The following is a 24589-nucleotide window of genomic DNA, read 5'->3' as shown; positions in this document are numbered from 1 at the left end:
GAAAAGCTCTGGACACTTTTATAAATATATTTCTGTATAATAAATGTGAAAATACACAGTAGGGTCTCACGCAAAAGTTCCTGCAATCATAATCTGTAGCAAGAATTTAGACACTGGCCAAGTCAATGCTATAATGATCACTTCTTGTTTCACGGTGTCTTTTGTGAGCACAGAAACCTAGAAAAGGGTACTCATTGTTTCCATTGGGATGACCCTCCTTTCAATCCTCTTTGTGGAAAATGACTCATTTTCTTTTAAGAATGAGAGTTGAAAATATATTTTAAAAAAAACAAGTAGAAAATAGATTTTCTATTAAACATGTAATGTGCAATTTGTTTTCTGTGTAGCAGAAGTCAGTAAAAATATGTTGACAGTAATGTCATATATTGGTTTGACTTTGAAACTTGGATTTGCCTCTTTCTAGCTGTGTTACCTTTGACAAATTAATTTTGTAATTCTTAGTTTCTTCATCTATAAAATGATGAAAATAGTACTTAATCTCATACGATAATAATACCTCAGAAATACTAATGATTTCAAAAGTGTTAGTTAAAAGCAAGCAAATGGAAATAATACCATTAAATATTGGGATGTTAATGTCACCACATGCCTTAGAATGTGGCCAACATATAGTAGGTTCTTAATATTCTTGAACCAGTGCTCAACATAGTGTGGCTCACACTGTGGTTTTATCAAAGGCATTCAGTATTTTCCTTCTCTTACCTCTGTTCTTATTAATATCATTGTAAAGTAATACCATTTGAATGTCCCCAGGTCATCCTGGGGTTTGTGAACTTAGCCTAAATAAGGTTTAACAATCATCTTAAGTTTAACAATCATCTATGCCCACCCAGGCTCTGTCACTATGCCAGGAAATCCTCATCTGTGTGTCCCAAGTGCTCAGAAACAATTCCACTCATGTTCTCCTGCTCTGGGATTGTAGTCAAATTATCCTGACCCAGTATTGGCTAGCAATGTTCTTTCTAAGGATATATATATATATGCCTTTGCTAGGCAGAGCCCTTCCTTCTGCTGCACAGATGTCTATGGGACACTGGGTGAGAGAGGGGCCCTCTCTCCAACTCTGTGAGGTACTTTGTCACAAGGGTCCCAATAGTATTCCTTAGACCCCAAATCCCACAGTCACTTGTGAAAATGATTCCTCAGTTTCTGGCCCTAAATTCTTTCCCTAAGGGGCTCAAAACCACTTGAAGTCTTTGTGGGAGAGTGGGAAATGCAGGCACCACCCCATTCCCATCATACCTTTTGACAGTTTCTCAAGGCCACCAGCACAGTATTTCCCCTTCCTTCTTCATTCAGAAATATACACTTCAAGAACATGAGCTTATATAAACAGATGGTCAGAGGTGCCACCAGTCCAAAAGATTTATAACTGATAGGATTCTAAACTCCAGTTTGGTATGAGGTGGACCACGAGACTTTATTCTTCTTTCTAATATTCTAATATCCCTGTCAACCAGACAGAGAACACTAATTCAAAAGACATCTTAATCTACTCGGATTCTGTTCCTTCTTGTCTTCTGTGAAAGTGAAACAGCTATGAATGGGGAGGAGAATCACCCATTCTGAGGCTGGGACCATCTTGGTCCTGAATCATAGCTGCTGGGCCGCACTGGGATCTAGTGCCCAGCTCCTCAGCAACATGGAGCTCTGTGGATTTCTGTCGTGCTGCTACTGAAGAGCCAACATTTATAATAACAGTTAACAGAGCAACAATGGCACAACATAGGGTAACTTTATTCCTTATTTCTAAAGAAGCTTCCTTAAGGTGACACAACAGTTGTTAATGCCCTGTTACTTCTTTAAATTCTGGTAAAGTTTGTGAGGAACCATGGCATTAGGGCCAATAGGGCTTGCTCTTTCCTGGGATTGGAAGAATAAAAGTGTAAAATGTAATATGATAATAATAGTTTAAGTGCAGGGTAAAACACGATGTAGTGTAAATGATAGTGTAAGAATGAGTAACAAAAAGGTAGTGGAGAATTCCCCCTCACTCTCCTGGGACCCTAGCCATGTATTCTTTGAAACTGATGTTTCCAGGATAGTTCTGGGTGAAGTCTAGCCTCTTCTTTCTGATTCCTATTCCTAACCTCAGCATGTCAACCACCTTAGATACTTAAGTATCCCTTTCTCCACCAATGAAACCTAGTTTTCACCAAGGAAGGATAAACAAACGCATTCAAGGCCAATCAAGGATGTTATAAGGCTTAGTGCGTATTTCCCACAGGTATTCTAGCGGAAACACTAGTTAAAACCCCGAGATTGCAATGCCTGCTCTGCCACTCATGTCAACCCAGCAAAACTCTCTGAGCCCAGTTTTGCTAGTTAAAAATAGCAACAGTATTCCCAATTTCATGAGTTTTAGAAGAGCAAGTGAATAAAACTGGAAATAGACTCTCAGTGTAGTGTTTGGTTTGTAGTAGGTGTTCAATTTATGTTTAAAAATTATGTTAATTTACTCAGAAGAGGACAAAAACCTTAATTCAGAGAAAATAGCTTTTAAGAGTGGAATTTCATACTGTTTGAAGGGGCATTTGAAGGGCCTTTTTTTTTTCTGGCTCCCTTAAATTATATTTGATAGGTAGTTGCCAACTCCTTTCTTTCTTAAAAAAAAAAAAAAATCTTTCCATCAGGAAAGTGATTCACTTGTTTCAAGTCTGAAATGGTCTGAAATGAATCTATTTAAGCCTAGTTGTGACAGGGGCAGGGGCCACAAAAGTGCTTTCACAAAATTCTAAGGGTTATCAAGGTGGGGACTTCTCTTTCCAGTTCTATAAAGTTCATTTCATATGACATGATTCCTTGCCCATTCCCAAGACACTAATCTCTAAAATGGTGAACAATGAACCTTAAGTATTTTTGAATTTCTTTAAAAAAATAATATCTGTATGTTGAAACGTTTTCCACATTCTACATTTTCCAACTGCTGTGGTTTATCATTTGTGGAGCAATAACTCTGATTCAAAACTGTCCCTCACTTCCTTGTATCTACAGAGCACCTGTAGGATGGGGCCCCACTTGCTTACATTTTCTAACGTTCTAGCTGGCCTTGGATAATCTTTTATTCTTTGCTTCGCGTAGATGCTTGGGTAAAAGATCTGAGGAGACTGGCTCTTCAAGGGCTCTAGACGCCCCTCTGGTTTAAGACGTCTGTTAGGATACGCACCGGGACTTGGCGCCGGAGGGCCCCCTGGTGGAGCAGGAGGTGGCACGGAGGCAGCGCTCAGGCCAGCGCCCTTTCGCATCTCCTTAGGAGGGGACACCGCCCTGCGCTCGGGTTGCTAGGTCCTCTGTTTGCCGCGTTCCGAAGGAGCCAAGAGCCGATCCAAGGCAAAGCGGGAGGGGGTCGCGGAAAAGCTAAAGGTCTGTCTTCAGGAAAGAGCCAGGACAAGTATTTGCCCTCTTGTTCCTTCCTGCTCCCAAGCTCTCCTGGCGCAGGGCGGGGAGAGAGGACGGGATCCCCCGCGGCCTTGGTTCCTTCCAAACGTCGCCGGCCCTCGGCGCCCTCCGGGCCCACTCCGCCCCGTACGTCGCGCACCCCCGGCCGCAGCCCGCGAATGGTCTGCCCCGTCGGTAGCCACCACCCCCTTCGGCGGCGACAGCTGCTCCAGCTGCTCCGGGTCGAGCGCTGGAGCCCAGAGAGGTGGCTGCTGGGGCGGTGGGCAGGCGGAGGGCGCACGGGACCCTCAGCGGAGGCTGCTGGGCCCAGGGGTTCCGCCCGTGGGGAGCCGCAGAGGAACCGCCTGAGACGGGGCGGCGAGGACCGGGGCTGGGCACTCCCATCCCGGTGAGTACCTGCTGCCGCGATCCTCCGACTCCCTTTCTCCGTCCTCACCCCGCGGAGGGCCTGGCCCATGCCCGGCACGGTCACTGCGCGAGGGTCACTGATCCCCGCGGGAGCACCGAACGGGGGAGCTGGTGCTGTCAGTGCTAATGATTCAGCACCCTTCGTGCCCCGAGAGATTTGGGCAAAATGGGGGAGGGTCGAGGGACGAGGTCAGCTGCTGCGCTCTCACCTCAGTTTCTGGGCTCAGGTGGACGTCCCTGGCTGCCGGGGGCGGGCGGGGTGAACAGGGAGGCTCCTTGCCGGCTCGCACTGTAAGTCCGTCCGTTTCCCACATCGTGGTACATGCCTCCGTGAGTGTACGGTGCAGTCTGCAAAGTGTGTCAGGTTAGTGCCTTTCTCGTACATGTGAGTGAAGTCTAGGGCTCTTGTCAAACCTGTCAGTTTCTCTCTTTCTTGCTACATTGGATGCCTAATTCATGCCATTATCCTCTCATTTGTGCATCGCATAGCATTCCCCAGCTAACGTGTAAGAAAGATGCTGTATCCAAGTTGTCTTGTGTTAAGAATGGCTTTTGTTTGCCTTGGCATTGAAGGAAAAGATTTAAGAGAGAATAATAGTTTCATAGCCTAGGCACTTACTTATATATATGTATTTTTTCATTAAGTCATCACAACAACCCACAACCAAATGTGGAAAGTGAGGAGAAGGGAAGTTAAATGAGGTGCTCAAGGTCATAGAACGGGAATTTGAATACAAGTCTTCTGACTCCAAAGCCCAGGGACCTTCTCTGTATTAAGGAATTGTGTGTCTAAGTGTAATATATGGTCTGTTAGGTATTAGAAATATAATTAATTTTCATAGGTGTAATCTCAAACAACAACCTGTAAACTTACTTTATATGGAATTATTGTTCATTTAGTGAAGAAGTAAGAGCATTCATTGAATTAGGTGAAAAAAAACCCCTGTTTTCTTAGAAAGCATCTGCCAAAAAATAATATCTGGACAACAATGCATAGAAGAGCTAGGTCATAACAAGAGGTTCAACACATTTTTGGCAGTAATGCATGGTGGATGCTCAAGTGTTGGAGAAATCACTTAGGATAGTAAAAAAAATCTGAAAATCTTTTTTTTTTTTAACTTTAGGGAAACATTTGCAGTAAGTAGATAACATAGCAGTTATCTAGTTGATGGGATGTGACCCATGATAGGGTGACATATAAAATCCAGATTGATAATATTACTGATTCAGTACAACTCTGTGATTTGGCACAGTGGGTAGTACTTCACAGTCCAAAGAACTGAAGTACAGAGAAGGTTCAAGATAGTACAGGTAGTAAGTGATGAAATCTGGACAAGCACTGACTCTTACAAAAAGTATGTGTGTTGTAGCAAAATGTAGTTCTTTATGGTGGGAAAGTGCACTGATTTGTTTTTTCTGCCCTTCAGAGTCAACAATTTTATTGACCTTATGTGCTCTTTCTGCAGAAATAATGAGTGCTAGGTTTTTCTTCATCCATTGCTTGGCCATTTGATGTGCTTTCATTTATGAGGTATCTGTTTTCTCTCAAGATACACAACTCTTGTTGCTGTCTCAGGAGGCAGGTTGCTATAGGACAAATGCTCATTATCTTTAAGTCCCAAATAGTATTTGATGGCATATAAGAACACAGTCATCTTAGTCCATCATTTCTAAAATTTTGAACTGTTTGCATTGGAGAATTCTTTTTAAGTTAATGGGGGTATTGATAGACTAGAGCCCACTGCCTAATTAAGGCCATAAATGGAAACACAAATTTACATTTGTTGTTCAGACAAGAAATTTTTGTTCTTTATATACTTGCAGACTATATCCTGAACCTCAGTAAGGCATCTTGCAATCCAACCTGTGTAATCCCAAGAGGGCAGCAAAATTGGTATGAGTAAATATGCAAAAATGCAACCCCTCTGCTATATTAAGAAAGAAAAGAAAGAAAGTACATGTCCTAGTGATGGAGGGTAAGCAGGAACATTTTAAAACAGGCAACACATTTTCTTTAGATAACATCGCTGAGTATGAATATAGTATCAATGGATATAGTATCAGTAGCTTCAGAACCGTATTTTTTCTCTCTTTTCTGTATGTATGTATTTGTCAAATGGGTAATATTTGCAGATCATCTAAATTCTTGACTTCAAGCTATTAAGAGTCTAGCTGGGGAGATACTATACATGAGTAATTAACAAAATAATTAGAATTGGCCTAATACCAGAAAAAGGTGATACAGACTTAAGTGCTCTATCACCTTAAGAAGGAGAAATAGTAGAGGCTGGGGTCATAAGATCAGGAAAGTCTTCATGGATGGGAGTGAATTAAGGCACTCTCAGAGAGATGGGAAGAATTTCAGATAAGTAAAAAGCCAAACCAAGAGGTTCAGCTGAAAAGTGCTCATATACTATTTGGATACACAGTGACAAATTATGAGAACATATCAGGCAGTGAAATCTGCTTCTTATCTGGTAATCGAGGAGAACTAGTTTAAGATGCTAAGCAGGCCAAGTTTCTTTTTGGCTGGTCTTATTCACATTCTTCATATTCCTTGTTCAAAGTACTCTTCTAGAAAATGTTATATTTTCTAGGTACTGATATTAAAAGGATTAGCTGTCAACTAAATCCAGAAAGTGTTTTCTGTGCAAGTAAAATTTTTCCTCTTCCAAAGAAGTTTGCCTTTTTAAAAGCTTTTCCCTTCATTATAGAATTATAAACAATTTAGAAACTACAAGAATTTAAAAAGGAAAAACAAATCGCCATAATCTTACTAAAGAAAATCATTATTAATATTTTGATATGCTTTCTTTCACTTTTTTCTGTGCATAGTTTTAATCATATTTTCACCTAATTTCAATTGAATAGTGACCATTTAAGATACATAATTTTCCACTAGATGTAGGTGTTAGAGTTTCCTAATTATTCCTCATTGTTACTGATGATAATAAATAACACTGTGATAAACATCTTTGTTCATAAGCTCTTAATATTTTAGAAATTAGTTCCTTAGCATAAAGTTTCAGAAATAAAATATTTTGGGTTAAAAGGCATGAGTTCTTAGTTTGATTTTTTTAATTGAGATATAATTGATATAGAATATTTTATTAGTTTTAGGTATACACCATAATGACTCCATATTTGCATATCGTGTGGAATGATCGCCACAGGAAGTCTAATTAATATCCATTACCTCACATAGTCAAAAATTTTTTTGTGATGCTTAGTTCAACGATTTTATGTGAACTTTGAAACTCTACTGGATTCTGTGTGTTTTCTTTAGAATATTTACATATGAAGTATAGGATATTTGTGTATTAATAATTTAGAATACTCACTTCTGTTAGAGCTTCTCAGATTACATTCGTTGGGTAACATTTTCTTTTGATTGGAAAGACCAGTTAAATTATGGGTACTGGAAGAAAGGCAGGTAGTTGGGGCCACTGAGGAAAGCAAGTTGGAGACAAGGTTTGGTGAGAGTGATCACGAGTGTGTAGTTAGAGAAGGGGCACACGTACCTTCTGGTTCTAGTGTTGTATTTGTGGACGTCAACACCCCCCCCTCCAACCAGGCATCCGCCCTCACCTCCACACGATGTCTGTCTCTTTCAAATTAAAATCTTTTTCCATCCTCCTGTGTTAGATTCCCAGGTCTTCAGTTCAGTATCTGACAATGAAAGAAATATGAACTCACTCTTGCACTCTAGTTGGAGAATCCATATAGGTGAGGGAGGAATTCCAGACCTAATAGCTTTCAGCAAAAGCCCTGGTTACAAGGTACAAGAGTGTGTGGTGGACAGTGAAGACTCCCACCCCTACCCTTTGCACATTGCCAGAGGTGACCTTTGAGAACGGTGGTCACTGGGAGGAACACAGCATTCCTAACATCCCCGGGTGGCATTCAGGTGCTCCCTTCTCCTCATTTCCTAGTATCTCTCCATCAGAAGAAATTCCTCTGATGGAGGAGAGAAGCTGTGCCTCAGTGACCCAACCCGTGTAAGGTCACATGACACTACCTACTTGGACAGGTACATTGCCCAGGTCTTTGACTTGCTCTTCAGCCTCTCACCTGAGCTGCTTCTGGGTCCCACCCCCATTGAGGCAGGGAGGCATTAAGTGTCCGAGGACCAGTGGAAGGGGAGTCAGGTGATACGAACATGCTTGGAGGGTGCAGGTTGGGAGCAGAGAGCCAGGTTCTCATATGCCATCAGTCTTGGGAGATGGAAGGAAACAATGAAAAAAGAAACATCACATTACAAACCCCAAACACCCCACCCGCACCCCATCCCCCCATCCCACCACCACCCTCAGCTGTTCCAGATGATTTCTGTTGGTGAACACTGAGGTAGGCAGAGTTTTTGGGCTAGAATTTGTCCTGTGCTTAGTTGGGACCTATTATTTTAAGTTTGCTTAAATTATTAGAAAGTGGTGAACCTGTTTCCATTCCTTATAGGCATTATCTGTCAAAGTTGAACTGGGCTTAGCTAACAGTTTCCCTATTGTTAAGTTAAAGTTAAAAAGTTAAATTTAGATTGGCTTGCCTCTTTATTCTTTGCTACCTTGATTTCTGTTAGTTCCCATTTGACATTTATCTGCTAAGCTAACACACTCCTGCCCACAGTACACACAGCAGTTGATAAAGCCAAGGTGTTGGGATTGTTTAGGCTCTGAGAAGGTGAATAATAAATAAATTTCCCTTTTTTCTTTCACTTTTTACTTAAAAGAAATTGGTTGCCCTTTGTTCCTTTGACTCCTTTGAAGGTTTAAAAGTTAGGTAGTTAAGTGGTCACTGGGTCTTGTCTGGGGCTGACTGAAAAGAAAGGTCTCTGAGAACTCCTTCCTTTTGAAATATTCTAGGTCCACTGGTTGTGCTGAACCATCCATGTTCGATTTTTCTAAGTTATGTTGCAGTACCTGAGCTTCCACACCTCTGTGTTATTTTTGTTCCTCTGTGTGGTCATGCAAAATGGAACATTCTGTTTGGTAAAGGATTATTTTGAATATTTCTATCTCTTTTACCCACTACTTTGCAAAGTCTGAAATGGTGCCAAATCTTTTTTTAATAAGATGGAAGTAGCGTGTTTTTATAAAAATTCCCTTTCCTCTTCCGCTAATGTGCTTAGTGAAGTTGAAACTTTGCAATAGTGAAATTGACTTTTTAGAGTAAATTGAGCATTTGTAGACTTGGAAGATGGGTCAGCGTAATCCAGGCTGCAGCTTCAAGATTATATCAAGGCTCTTTGTTGGGTTAGAATTTTAGGGTGGTTTAAGTATACCTATCATTTAAAATTGTTTGTGTAAAATATGCTTGAATTGATATGGTCCTAATACTAGGTTTGATTGGGTTTGTGATATGAATGTTCATGCATGTGGAGTATTGATAGGAAAAGTTAGCAATTGTGGATTTAATTTGAATCATTGCATTTGTGGGAAAATTTTCATGTATAATTTTGTCATTGCTATTATTTAAAATCTATTTTTTCAGGGTACTTAATATATAAAATCTATAACCATGTGTGACATTCATAGTGATTGCTAAGAAGTCAGGACAATAATTTTAGCCCACATTTCAGTTTATATTTAGAATCGGTCAGTTTGCAGTTACCCAACAAATACATGCTAGCTACTCTATGGAAATGAAAGATAGAAATTGAGCACTTTCTATATTCAGCTTAATTTACTTAAAACCAAGTGACAGCATTTTCGTTTAGTTCTAGGTTTGAGCACATGCAAGATGATAATATTTAGTTATTTAGCATCCCTCAATCTAGAATTCTAGCGATTGGCAGATATCATTCCCTCCATTTTAATAATATGAAAAATCAAGCTAGAGAGAGAGAAAAAACACATAAGTTGAATGCAAAATTATAGTAGGATTGGTCTATAGCTGCCCCTTTTATATACTAATTGGATAATAGTGCTAATATTTATTATGTGTAAATGAGAGGTTGATCTTTATTAATTTGTTGGGTAGTTTTTATGGTTTTACTTCTTTTAGGGTAATTGAAGAAAAAAAATAACTTGTCAAATTTGTTGAATACCTTTTCATAATCTCAGATACCAAATTTTAGTCCATATTAGCTTTCCCCTTGGTCAATACAAACACACACATTTCAGCCCACTTTTTTTTTTAGAAAATTGAAACAAGTTATTTCTGAAACTTACCACAAAAATTAAAGGGAAACACATATCTTAAATATTAAAAGAGAGGGCTCAGTGCTTCTTAAAACCAAGTGGACTGTATATGTGTGGAAAGGCTTTTTCACTTGTCAAAATTGGTGCTAAGTGAGCATTTTTGGCAGAAAGGCTTATTGCTACATATGTTAGGGAGTTGTCATTTTGGAATAGGAGGCATTTTCTTTTAAAAATTTACCTTGGGTAAAATATGTTTTGAGAGCTGTTTTTATACTTGACTAAGTAATTAGAAGTTAAATATGTTCTTCATTAATTATTAAGTATAGTATGGCATATTTACTTCCTTAATGTAAGAGTATATGTGAATTTTGCTTTTAGACTTCATAAGAAACCAGAGTAATAAATATAGGGTAAGGGAAGGGCCAAAATGAAGTTAAGCAAATATACTTAATAATATCTGTGACTATAGATATTTAGATCTCCAAGTAAAATTACCTAATGGTAGTCCAGGAGTTTTTCTTTTTTTAATGTCACTGTACATATTATGGTAATATGAAAAACAATTATCATGTTTTCTGGAAGAAAAATACAGCTTTTTCAGAGTAGTATAAAAATACTACTGTTAGTTCCCATGTAATTATTTTGGTGATTTCTGACATTTTGTAGGCTTCCACAAGTGCAACTTTTTCTTCTGTTTAATATTTTGCATTTTTATAATTTCATATTGTGCTAAAGAATGAGTACCATTGAATTTATATGCTAACTATTTTAAGTGTATAGGTCAGTAGCTTTGCATATATTTACACTGGTGTGAAACATATCACTAGAACTTTCTCATATTGGAAATCTGAAATTCTAAACCCTTTAAACAATAACCTAACTGTCCTCCCCTCTCAAAATCCTGGTAACCACCATTCTATTTTCTGTTTCTATGAATTATACTACTTTAGATAGCTCATATAAATGGAATAACACAGCATTTGTCTTTTATGGCTTATTTCACTTGATGCACATAACGTCCTAAATGTTTGTCCATGTTATAGCATATGACAGGACTTTCTTCCTTTCCAAAGCTTAGTAATAGTCTGTATATATACACACACACAGACACAGACACAGACACACACACACACAGACCCACCCCACACACATTTTGTTTATCCATCCATCTGTCAATGAACATTGAGTTTCTTCCACTTCTTTGCTATTGAGACTAGTGCTGCTATGAACATAGGTATGCCAGTATCTCTCCAAGATCCTGTGTTCAATTCTTTTTGGACATATGCCCAGAGGTAGGGTTGTTGGATCATATGGTAGTTCTATTTAAAAATTTTTGGGAAACCCCATACTGTTTTCCATAGTGGTTGTACCATCTTACTATTGCACCAGCAGTATGCAAGGATTCTAACTTCTCCACGCACTCACCAACACTTGTTATTTATTTATTTATAGTAGCGATCCTAATAGGTGTGAGGTGATATCTCACTGTGGTTTTGATATGCATTTCTCTGATAGTTAATGATGTTGAGCATCTTTCCAGGTGCCTGCTGGCTGTATCTCATCTTTGGAGAAATAGTTTTTCAAGACTTCTGCTCAATTTTTTATCTGGTTATTTCATTTTTTTGTTGTTGAGTTATTGGAGTTTTTTTAATATACTCTGGATATTAACCCCTTATAAGAGATATGATTTTGTTCCACTCCATAGGTAGCCTTTTCACTATATTGATTGTGTCCTTTAGAGCACAAAAAAATTTTGATGTGGTCCCATTTGTCTGTTCTTGCTTTTGTCTACTTTGCCTATGTAGTATTGATTATTTTTAGCTGTTTACACTATTGATAGAATTGTTTCAAGTTGCTATTTATAAGTTCTTTCCCTCCTTATTTTTCAAACCCATAAAATTATTTTTGAGACTATGTAATTATGATGCCTATTATAATTATTTAACTAATTTTTCTTGACTTTTTCTTTTTGGAAGATTTTATTTTGGAAGATGTAGGATTTTATTGCTATAATTTAATTGTATGTCAGCATTAATTGTGTTAAACCTATGCATTAATTTAAGGAGAATTAAATATATTGATTCTTCTAATCTGTGAACATGGTGTGTCTCTCCAGGTATTTAGGTCTCCTTGATTTCTTTTATCAGCATTTTACATTTTTCATTATACAGATATTGCACATCTTGTTAGGTTTATTTCCAAGTATTTCATTTTTTCATAGCAACTATAGATGATGCTGTATTTTTAATTTCTGTTTGTATTTCTTTGGTGTCAGTATAGAGAAATGCAGTTATCTTTTGTGTGTTGATATTATATCCTGAAATCATATGAACCTCACATTTTGGATGTAGAATTGTAGATCCTTTGAGGGTTTCTTTCTTTTTCTTTTTAATATAGACAATCATGTCTACATTAAGAAGAATAAGGAATAGAGAGGGAACCTCTTCAACCTAAAGAACATCTTATGGCTGTATCTCATCTTTGGAGAAATATTTCCAAACAGCAACAGCAACAATTTTTTCTTTCTTTTTAATCTGAATACCTTTAACTTATTTTTCTTGCATTATTGCAATGGCTGAAACTTTCAGTATAGTGCCAAGAAAAAATGGTCATAGTGGACATCCTTGCCTTGTTCCCAATCTTAGAGGAAAAATATTTAGTCTTTTAGCATTGAGTCTGATGTTAGCTGTAGGTGTTTTGTAGATGTTCTTTATCAGGTTGAAGAGGTTCCCTCTCTATTCCTTGTATACTGAGACTTTATTATCAGGAATGGATGTTGAATTACATCAAGTGCTTTTTCTGCATCAATGGATATGGACATGTGATATTTTCCTTAGCCTATTGTTGTGGTATATTGCATTGATTAATTTTGGCATGTTAGATCAGATTTTCATACATGGAATAAATTCCATTTGGTCATATATATGCATCACACATACACAGACATATATACATACACATACAAATATATTGTTACATTCAATTTGCTAAAATTTTGTTAAAGGTTTTTGCTTTTAAATTCATGAGAGATATTAGTTTGTGGTTTCCTTTTTGTTATGCTTTTTTTTTTTTTTTTTTGGTTTTGGTTGTTTGAATACTATTGGCCTCTTGTGGTACTAAGGAATTACCACTTGCTGAGTTTGGGTGTTATATGGAATTCAAATATACATAATTACCTGAGAAGTCTATTAATTAGTAAATACTCCTTTTTCCAATGACACTTTTTTTATAGACTTCAACCAGAACAACTTATTAGAATGAATGCAGAAACAGATATGAGAATCTGTCTTCTGTAAAGCAAGATATGAAATAGATTTGAAAATGTACAAAACAATGACACTCAGCCTTTTTTAAAATTAGTTATTTCTTAATAAAATGTTTTTCTGAACATGTACCATGTAATGGTTTTATTATTGTTATTTAAAAAATGAATGAATATTTTAACCATTTGTTAGTTTTAGCTTCTAATAGGGTGAATACTGATAGGTATCATCCACAAAAACAAAATTCAACAAAATTTAAAGAGTGTAAAGAGTTTCAATACCAAAAAGTCTGAGAATCACTACTAAGACAACCAAGGCAAGGAGAAAAGTGAAGCCAGCAGAATGGGCATGTCCATCTCACACTTGGCATTGGTTTAACCAAGTTGTTTCACGTGCTCGATTTCTTCTTTCTCTACTAATACTTTCATTTCACAATAGATGCTTTTTCTTCCACACTGACTCATTGATATGAACCCCAGACTTCTAGAATAAATATGGTAAATAGACCAATAAAACTCCACATGTAATCTTCACAAAATAAAATCCCTTAGAATTATCCCATCTTAACTTTAACAAGTAACATGTATAGATATAAAAGTGTATTTTAAATTATATATTTTATTAAATAGAACAATGGTATAAATTCAGTGATGATGTATGCACAGAAGAAGTAATTTATGGACTTTTATCAGGAACTGACTCAAATATAGTACAAGAAATATTTGAATAACTGCCCTTTGGTTATGATTATGGACTTTTATCAGGAACTGACTCAAATATAGTACGAGAAATATTTGAATAACTGCCCTTTGGTTATGGCTTTTATTGTATACTTTTTCCCAGTACTTTCTTGAGGAATAACATATATAGAAAAATGTACAATTTGATGAGTTTTTACAAGGTATTGGTAAATAGTGTTTGAAGTAGTTTGTAATAGTATGGACGTGCAAGATGAGGTAAAAAAATCTGAGAATATCAGTGAGGAAAAAAATAAGAAGACATTAGCTCAGAACAGAAGTCCCGTGTTCTGAAATCCTGTTTATGAGAGCTAGACGTACATTTAATTCTGAGCTTTCTAACTTCCAGGGAAAGAGAAAAACACAAAAATTTAGTGATTAAATGAAAAGCTTATCCATGCTAAAAACAAACCAGTTGTCTAAGAGGAACAAGTTTTTCCTGTATGGACTCTACAGTGAAATTTCTGCTATAGTTTTTTAAAAAGTGGATTCAGTTCAGTGTAGTGCAAAATGTCCTCAATGTTCTTAAAGTGAAATTCAACTGGATTCATTGGGCTATTTTGTATAATATCCTTCAACTAGATTCATGGTGTGGCTCTTTGTCTTTGGGGGAAATAATCTCTTAAGAACTGATTATTTTCTTCTCTGATCTAAGAATAATATCTGCCTTAAGAGCATTGTGATGGGTAAAGTCTTAGTATGTGCTCAATTAATGATAACTATTATTCTTTAAGCAGTACTGTTAGGGTGGCTCTGACCGGCAATGTGGCGTGGTCTAGGTTATACAGCTTTCTGATGACCTGGTTTAATGCAGGAATGAGTGTTGCAGTGTCTCAAAGAATGAAAATTTTGCATATCTTTTAGGAATTTTAACATACATAGTAGTTTTCCTATCTAAGATTTTGAGGGGCAGTGCATCTGTGGTTTTTCTCCCTGAAAATTACCTACTATTTCTTGTTTTCCAGTCAAGTAAATAATCCCATGATTTGAAAGTTTGTTGGGCTGTGATAGGAGGAGCTTACCAAATATATGGAACTAAGTATGCCACAGCATCTCTGAACTAAAGTGGGCTAAGAATGACCCTAGGTAGGTTTTAAAACTTCCTCCAAAGTCAATTTTGTATTTGTTCCAACACACAGATGACTGGGTGTTAGAAGTGTCAAACTTATGACATGGAATGTGGCTCCAAACATCCATATGAGTTAGCACTGTCTATGTATAATTAAATGCAACTACACTTCACCTTCCTTACAGAAAAGTGTAATTTTTTTCTTCAGAAAAAAATATTTTTTCAAGAGTTTTATTTTTTTGTAATTGAAGTATCATTGATATACAATCTTATATTGGTTTCAAATATACAACACAGTGGGTCAACAGTCACCCATATAATTAAATCATCACCCCTGCTAGTGAGGTTACTCTCTGTCAACATAGAAAGATGTTACAGAATCACTGACTATATTCTCCATGCTGGTCTACTATCCCCATGACCACCTTGTATTATGATTGAGAATTTTTGTGCCCCTTTATCCCCCTCACCTTCCCCACACACCCACTCCAACCCCTCCCCATGCTAACTACCAATTACTTCTCAGTATCTTTGAATCTACTGCTGTTTTGTTCATTTTCTTTTGCTTTGTTTTTATATTCCACAAATAAGTTAAATCATATGGTATTTGTCTTTGCTTGGCTTATTTCACTGAGCATTATATCCTCTAGGCCCATTCATGTTGTGGCAAATGACAGGATTTCTTTTTTTTTTAATGGCTGAGTAATATTCCATTGTGTATATGTACCACATTTTCAAGAGTGGTTGATCCATTCATCAAGAGTGTTTTTTAAATCATCATTCAAGTCTTTATCAAGGGAGGGTGAACACAAAATTATTGGATTTTGATAAATTCTCACTTAGTAAAAGTTGAATTAGGTCCTAGAGTTTTTTGAACAGAATAAAATTAGTTTTTAGCAATTGCTTAATCATTCCAGAGCATTGGTTTGCTTTCGTAGTAGCCTTTTAAAGTCAACTATCAGAACAATGTAATGGGTGTTTAATTTTTAAAAAAATCTTTTAAGCCTTTGTTAGAGTAGTATTTTCTTTCATTTGTAATCCCTTGAGAATTTGGCTTAGGCAAGCCCTGCAGTCTGTCTATGTTTTCCACATCACTTAAAAGCCTTCTGGGACTATCCATGGAGGACTAACTCAGATCGACTGTGGTGTCTGCAGCTGCTGAAGCTAGAGCATGCTTTTCTCTCTGCTTCCCATGGCTGATGAGAAAGAAGGGCCCAGATCCTATTGTTCAAACTAATTCTGTAGGAAGTTCATGGTCTTAGACTTGGAGTCAATTAAGTACTTTTTATATGGTTAAACTAATGAATGAATTAGAGTCAAGTTTGTATCCTAGCTGCCACAACCATTATTTGATAATAACATAGCCAAATGTCTTTTTTTTAGGAGAGCAAGGTACAGGCTTTTATTTAGAAATAAAGTGAGAGAATAGAGCTCCTGGCTCACGCCAGTAGGGGACAAGAGAGCCCGTAGTGGTGCGTTGTTTAGGGGGTTTTATAGTACAGAATTTAGTCAGGAATAAGAGGTAAGCGTGGATCTCCTACCATGCGGTGGTGAGCATCGGGTTCCGTGAAATTGATCAAGTTAGGAGAGAGTTAGGAACGCCACCTGACTCATTCAGAGGCCAGGGCGGCCTGAAGAAGCAGGCTCCAAAGCTATCCCGGACGAGCCCCCAAAGATGATGCCGGGGTTCTTGTTCAGGAAGCCGAAGAATGAGCTTCACAAGCACTCAAGGTAGGAGAGCAACGTACAGACTTTTATTTAGATATAAGGTGAGAGAATAGAGCTCCTGGCCCACGCCAGGAGGGGACAAAAGTGCTCCACCAAATGTCTTTTATATTGGAAATTTACATTTTCATCACTTCCAGGTTAGAGTTTCTGGATTTAAATAAATACTCATTTATTTATAATATGTTATTATTAATTATATTATCAGTAGTTAATATCTAACTGTTAATATTGTATTATATTAAATGTTATAGTAATATAACAAACTATAATTCTCATTTACTTCTCCAAATATCAAACACCTCTTGCTTTCTTAGAATACCTTCTGGTATAATTTTGATTTAAACTGATCCTTAAAAAGTAAGTTACAAAATGGGTTACAAAATCAATTATAAAAATATTATATTTATACCACCAATTTATTAGTCTTGCTTTCATGATTGAGATTTGTAGTTTCTCATAGGAAAACTAGATGAATGTTTGATTTTTGACAAAGAGCATTTCTTCTGTATAATATGTAAAATCTCCAGTATACCATTCTAGAGGGTGTTTAAGACAGAAATTCTTTCTTTCTTCTTTTAAATGACTATAATTTATCTGTTTGAATATGGTTCTGGTTTAGGGTCCCTTTGTTCAGCTGTGTCCTCTAATCGGTGGGTTCTTGCCTGTAGAGACAGCTAAATGGACAAGGAAGCTGAGAAAGAAAAGCTTCTCTGGTTCATCTAGTCCTCCTGGACACATTTGTAACTCAATCTCCCTTTCTCACTGGTGTGTACATCATTTTTATCCTCATGATCTATTTAAGCAGTTGTCTCAGATTCCATAATGGATGAATAATTATTATTTTAACCCTATGATGTTTAGGTATATATTTGGTAGGTGAGATAGGTGTATAAAATCTAGTGGATTAGTATGAGGAAAACAGGAAATTTGTTGTTTTGTTATAGGCTACCTGGAGGGGTTGTATTCAAAGTGCAAAATCAATATTTAGAATAGTATAGGTAAAATAGTCACCTGACTCTTGTAAGTGCAATTAAATGAATAAAGAAAATATTGTTGTATTCTAAAAAAATATACCTCAGTTGTCCAATTCTTGGGACCACAGTGTGGCTTTATAAACATTACTTGTACCATCCCTTGCCCCTTTTCTGGCCCCAAAAAAGCACATTTAAATTGAAATTCAAATGTAGCATGCTCTGAGTTTTGTCTACTTCCAGTCCTTCTGTCTCTGCTCCAAGAGGAAATACTTGGCTCATGACCGACTCTTTACCCTCTTTGGATATCCCCAAAACTGTGGATGCTGCAGCCTGTTTCTTCCTGAGATGAATCAGCGATGCCGTCTGCCAGTTGGCTCCAGCAACGACTGGCTGTTGACTCTAATAGTTGGGCCCGTAGTGTTAAGTGAAACTGCAGAAAGTAGAGGTCCATAAAGTCATTTGCTTTGGGTCAAAAATTTGAAACAAAAAAAATGGTATGTGATTTTCTTTTTCACATTTTAAGACTGTTTACATTTGTAACTAGAAATTTTGAAGGCTAATTTTGCAGAAAGACTGGCAAAATTATTGACATGGGTTCCTGAAATAAATTTCTATGGAGCATGCTCTCTGGCATTCTTCCAATTTTAATTCTCATTTCTATACTATTATAATTTTAAGTTGCTTTCTTCTAATGCTAAATAAATTTTACTTCTATTTAAATGTATATATTGTTTCCATAATTGGTACTTACTAGATGTAGTGAGTGGTATGTATTAAACATTTAATTATTTAGATCACTGTGATAATATTGGATTTTTGGCTGGCCAGGAATATGAAATATTAAAACCATATATTTTTTTTACATATCTTTATATATTGGTATATATACTATATATTTTTAAAAGGCTTTTTTGAGTAATTAAATAATCCCAATATCTCAGTAAAGTTAAAAAATGGGCAAAACATGATAAAATGCCTTTATTTAGATGAACATAGATGATAAAGAGTGTGATCAAGTTAAGGAGTTAAGAGCAAGAGAGAATAATGGTTGACATTTTAGTAATATGTTGTTTTCCTATTACCATTTCTAAAATGGAGATAAACACTAGTGTACTTTCTTTAGTAAGTGTTCAGTAAATCTGTTTAATTAAAAGCAGTTATGGAAACAGGAATTGGAAAAGTGGATTTAATATTGAAAAAGACAAGAGAATAGGCTGAGCAATGTAGCCTCATCCAGTAGAAGTACTTTCAGTTTGTCTTTGCTGTAATCTTTGGCAGATAATAGTGTTATCTAGACTAGCTGTGCATAAATCAGATTTATATAATTCTAATGGTAATTTGTGGTTATTCAGAAAGATAGAAGATGTAATTCATAGTTAATTTGTATTTTCTATCACCAAAATTTCAGAGTAAAATATGGAGTCTGCTATACCTAATTAGAAAGAAAATTAAGCTCTCCTATATATCACGCTCAGCGTTTTATTCCTGATGCTCAGAATGAGAGACACTGCCCTTTCCAATAAAGAACCTTAAATGAAAAACTTTAAAACTTGAATATAATGTGGTAGATAATGTAATAGTGTGAGGCACAGACTACAGTTCATTCTGCCCTCTGTAGAAGGAAAGGAAGGGGCAAGTAAACTGTGCTGACTGTGCTGGAATGTTGGGTAGCAAAGGAAGACATTCCAGGATTAGAGAAAAACACAAGTAAGTGTATGCAAATTAGAAAATGAGTGGCATTTTCAGGATTGTCTTTTTGTCTCAAGCTTTTTAATCTCTGGCTAGAATATCTTTCAAATATGTTTGGCTGCAACTCATGGAAAGAAATATGATTTACTCTTGCCATAGTATACACACATACACATCTACACACACATAAATAAGTTTCAAAATGCAATAGTTGAAGTTAACACTTTTCCTACTACATGTAATGCAGGGTGGCACTGTTATATTTTCATTTATTCTGTTTTAATTATTTCATCTAAAACTGCTCATTGAGTCTCACTAAATTGTTTCTGTGACCAGATATGGCTCATGGTCTGTTTTTTAAAACCAAACCAAACCAAACAAAAACCTGTATTGGGGCTCAGAATTCATATGGAGGCCCTTTCATACCTCGTATGCAAATTTACAGAGGACCTATTTGGCTTTCACTCAGCAGGGTTTCAAGATTCTAAGAAATGGACTGATGGCTTTAGCATATTTGCAATTCAGAAGGCAACAAACATTTTAAGAGTTGAACAGACCTGTCCAGTTTTTGACCTGTCAAGTCTGAGTCAAGTCTCATCTGTAAAATGGAATTAATAAAAAAGTCTGTGAGGATTAAATGAAATAATACACCTATTTAAACAGTGGTTCTCAAACTTGGCTATACATTTAGTTCACATGGAGAGCTTTAACAAATTTCTATGCCCAGATTGCATCCCAGACCAATTAAATTGGAATGTTTAGGACTGGGACCCAGGTGTCACTATTTTTTTTTCTTTTTTGAAATTTTATACTCCTTAAATAGCAACTTTCCATATCCCCCTTCCTCCAGCCCTTGGCAACTATAATTCCACTTTGTTTCTACTTGTTTGACTGTTTTTGATACCCCATAAAAATGGTATTTAGATACCCCATAAAAAATATGTCCTTCTGTGACTGGATTATTTTACTTAACATAATTATTTAACATAACCTTGAGCTTCTTCTGTATTGTGATATATGGCAGGATTTCCTCCTTTTTTAAAGATGAATAATAGTCCACTGCATGTATACACCACATTTTCTTTATCTACTCATCTATTGATGGGCATTTAGGTTATTTCTGCATTTTGGCTATTGTGAATAATTCTGCAATGAATATGGGAGTACAAATATCTCTTTGTAATCATGATTTCAATTGTTTTGGATGAATACCAGGAGTGGGATTGTTGGACCGTATGGTAGTTCTTATGTCTGATTTTTTTGAGGAAACTACATACTATTTTTCCCAGAGGCTGCAGTGCATGCACACATTTCCACTGACAGTGTACAAGGCTTCCAATTGCTCCTCATCCTTAACAATATTTATTATCTTTTGTCTTTTTTGATAATAGCCATTTTAATGGGTGTAAGGTGACAGCTCATTCTGGTTTTGATTTTCATTTCTCTGATAGTAACATTGAACATCTTTTCGTATACTTTTTGGACATTTTCATGTCTTCTTTGGAGAAATGTCTATTCAACTTTACCCATTAAAAATATTTTTTTGAACTATTAAGTTGGAGTTCCTTATATACTTTGGATGTTAACCTCTTATCAGATGCATAGTTCCTAAGTATTTTCCTGCATTCTGTAGCTTGTCTTTCACTCTTTTATTGTTTTGTTTGCTCTGCAGAGGTTCTTTAGTTTGATGTAGTCCCACTTGTCCACCTTTGCTTTTGTTGCCTGTGCTTTTGATGTCATATCCAAGAAGTCATTGACAAGAACACTGTCATGAAACATTTCCTCTCCATTTTCCTCTAGGAGCTTGTAGTTTCAGGTCTTATATTTAAGTTTTTAAGCCATTTCGAGTTTATTTTTTTGCATATGGTGTAAGGTAAGGGACCGATTTCATTGTTTTGCATGGGTATCCATTCTCCAAGCACCATTTGTTGAAAAGACTGTCCTTTTTTTATTGATTATTCTTGGGATTCTTGTCGGAAATAAGTTGACTGAATTTACATGGGTTTATTTTTGGGTTTTCTGTTGTTCCATTGGTTTATATATTTATCCATGTATTATATTGTTTGAATTACTAAAACTTTGTAACTTATTTGACATCAGGAAGTGTGACACCTTCAGCTTTGTTCTTCCTTCTCAAAATCATTTTGGCTTTTTGAGGTCCTTTGTAGTTCCATATGAATTTTGGAATTGTTTTTTTCTATTTCTGGAAAATATGCCATTGGGATTTTGATTAGGATAGCATTGAATCTAATCAATTAGGATTAGATTAAGATAGTTTTGGATAGTATGGACTTTTAACAGTACAAAGTCTTCCAATTCGTGAACATGGGATTGTCTTTCCATTTATTTGTGCCCTCTTTAATTTCTTTCATTAATGTTCTGTTTCAGTGTATGAATCTTGCATGTCCTTTGCTGTTTATTCCTAAGTATTTTACAGGCGTCAATATTTTTTAAAGCCTCTTTGTGTTGAAATGCCTGAATGTAATGCATGTAGTATGTGTGGAACATGGTAGGCATTTGAGACATGTCTAGTTCCCTTGATTAATAATATCAATAATAATATACAGCTAACCCTTTTGTGGTGCTTACTATGTTTTAGGCACTATGCTAAGCACTTTTCATTTCATGTAGAAAACACTGTGCTTTGTTTTGTTATTGTTTTGTCAAATGGTAGAATAGCGTATAGCTGAGGTGAAAAGGGCAAATGCTATTAAGAGAAAGGAAAATGACTACTTTTATCATCAGGAGCTCAGTTACTTTAGTGAATTATGGAGTTTGCTTTCATTGAACAGCCTCAAGAATATAAACTGAGTACTTAAAAAATATTTTTAAGTTTACTAATAAATAAGTAAATAACAAAATACAAAAAATAAATAAAAAATATAAACACATACATACATAAATAAATAAAATATAAAATATTTAAAAATATTTTAAAGTTTAAATCCTACTCAGTGACTTATAGGGAAAGTATAACAGATCAATTTGACACAGGTAAATACCTCAAACATGTAACAATCCTAACTTTAGCTGAAATACATTATGTAATAGATTGTATGTGGTGTATTTTCTACATAGTACAAAACATGAGTATTAACCTACAAATGCTTCTGCCATATTATTATTCACTTCACATCAAAGTCTCTTAAGCCTGATGTCACAATGACAAGAACATGTTTTACATGTTAACAAGGTCTACATGTTCCATTGTATTAAGGAGATATACTTAGTAGTCTGCTAGCATGCTGTCTGCTATTGTTGTTTGTTTTGATTTTGGTCTCAGAAAGCTTGCCTGTTTATTATAATTATTTTTCAGTATGATTTTTCTATAATAACTGCTTTAAAAAGAACATCTAAATTAATGATTTTATTCAAATACATAATTATTAGAGTTGATCCTTGAACAATGTGGGTGTTAAGGACATCAACATCCTGCATAGTCAAAAACTTTGTATAACTTTTGACTATGTATAACTGTTTAACTTCTGACCCAAAACTTAACGAGTAATAGCTTAGTCTTGACTGGAAGCCTTACTAATAACATCAATAGTTGATTAGCATATATTTTATATTTTATATGTATCATATACTCTACTCTTACAGTTAGGTGTGCTGGAGAAAAGAAAATGTTTCTTCAAATTGTTGCACATCTCCAAAGTATTTTCCAACGTATTTAGTGAAGAAAATTTGCATGTAAGTGACCCCACACAGTCCAAACCCATGCTGTGCAAGGGTCAGCTGTAGTTTTCTTTGCATTCAAGTAAAAATTACTCACTTCTCGTCGTAATCTTTAGTTTGTTTCTTAGTTTTCATAAACAGTTTCTATGATGATTTCTGAGAAAGCATTCTTTTTTCATGGATGTATGTGTTCCTTACACTTAAGACACTTTCAAATAACAAAACAAATATTTTTCCTGTGTCTGGGAAGTGGACTTATAAATTGCTACATCAACTTTGTTTAGATGAAATGCATGCTCATCATTCTTTTTTCCTCTGTGCATTTTCTTATAAACTATTCAATTATTAAAACATTTGTAGGATACCTATACTCTTAAATTTCAATAAGTTACTAGATGTAAAGTTCTTGGAATAGTACCTGGTGCTTAGTAAGCATCTAATGCATGTTAGTCATTGTCCGCTGCCAATGACTTACAAAAATTCATAATGTAAAGGTTTATTATCATGCAGTCAGATGTTTGCACAAGAAGTTAAAGAACTGTAAGTTTTGTGACTGAAATAACAGTTGGGATTTCTGCTTGTCAGTGGAAATAAAAATGAAATTCTTGATGTAACACAGGCATCATATATTCGAAGTTGTAATTAGATATTTAAAATTGAAGTGACTGATTCCAGGAGGGAAAACTAGCTCTTTGAGGTTTTTTAAATAAATCAGTATAAAAAGCTTTGCTGTTACCAGGATATCAAGAAATTTGAAGAATTTTAAGCCTAAAGAAGTACTTAATCTTTTACTGTGGTAGAATTTGTAGATAGCAGATTAAATTTAAGATTGTTGGAACTGTTTTTAGGTGAAGTGTTAGTAGAGAATAGAGGACTATTTGCTAAGTGTAGGTTCTGAATGAAGTTTGTTTCCAGAGCATTCTAATATGAAAAAACCCAAGCCAGAAATAATCCACTTGGACTGGATTCCAGAATTTGTGAGAAGTATCTACACCATTGAGTTGAATCTTACAAAGACTGACATGTGTTATTAGTATGATTATCTGCCATGAGGTTTCATTCTGATGTTCTTATTCTCAGGTTATCTTCTTTGACATTGTGGAGCTATAAGAGTCTCTTGTGATTGAAAATTGAGATCTAGACTGTATCATATGGATAGATTTTAGGACAGCATTGTAGGGAGCATTGTGGAGGCTAATGAAATCATATGTTCCTATGTGACTGAAAAAAATAGCTTGATTTTGCTAGAAAGAAAAATATGTCAGCCCTTCCATCCCACCTCTTCCTTGCACTCTCTCTCTTCCTCTTAATTCTTCCTTCTTCCCTCCTTCCTTTTTATTTTTATGAAAAATAAACTGCATCCTTTTGAAAAAGTTTTTCATATGAATATTCTGCATTCTATATTCCCTATTATTAAAAGGTTTGATATGTGCTAAAATGATGCTAATGAAAAGTAAGCCATGGCATTGTTGGTCCTTAGAATATA

The 24589-nt window shown here is 35.8% G+C and overlaps 1 protein-coding gene across 9 annotated transcripts in view; it reads left to right on the top strand.

Moving 5' to 3' along the window:
- The first annotated feature begins 3113 nt into the window (after positions 1–3113).
- The window catches only part of TTLL7 (tubulin tyrosine ligase like 7), a 146972-nt gene continuing 125496 nt past the window's right edge, over positions 3114–24589 (top strand). Inside the window, exons 1-2 of one of the 9 annotated variants that reach the window (XM_073234194.1) lie at positions 3469–3808; positions 4056–4192. The gene's annotated coding sequence lies outside the window, so the exon portion shown is untranslated. Of the gene's footprint in view, positions 3385–3467; positions 3809–4055; positions 4193–24589 lie in introns of those variants that run through there. The other 8 variants (XM_073234199.1, XM_073234195.1, XM_073234198.1 and 5 more) reach the window with 8 other exon arrangements.

This window comes from Manis javanica, chromosome 4, assembly GCF_040802235.1.
Source record: "Manis javanica isolate MJ-LG chromosome 4, MJ_LKY, whole genome shotgun sequence".
NCBI lineage: Eukaryota > Metazoa > Chordata > Mammalia > Pholidota > Manidae > Manis > Manis javanica.
Note: the sequence above shows the minus strand (reverse complement) of the source record. Positions and strands in the feature narration are given on the sequence as shown.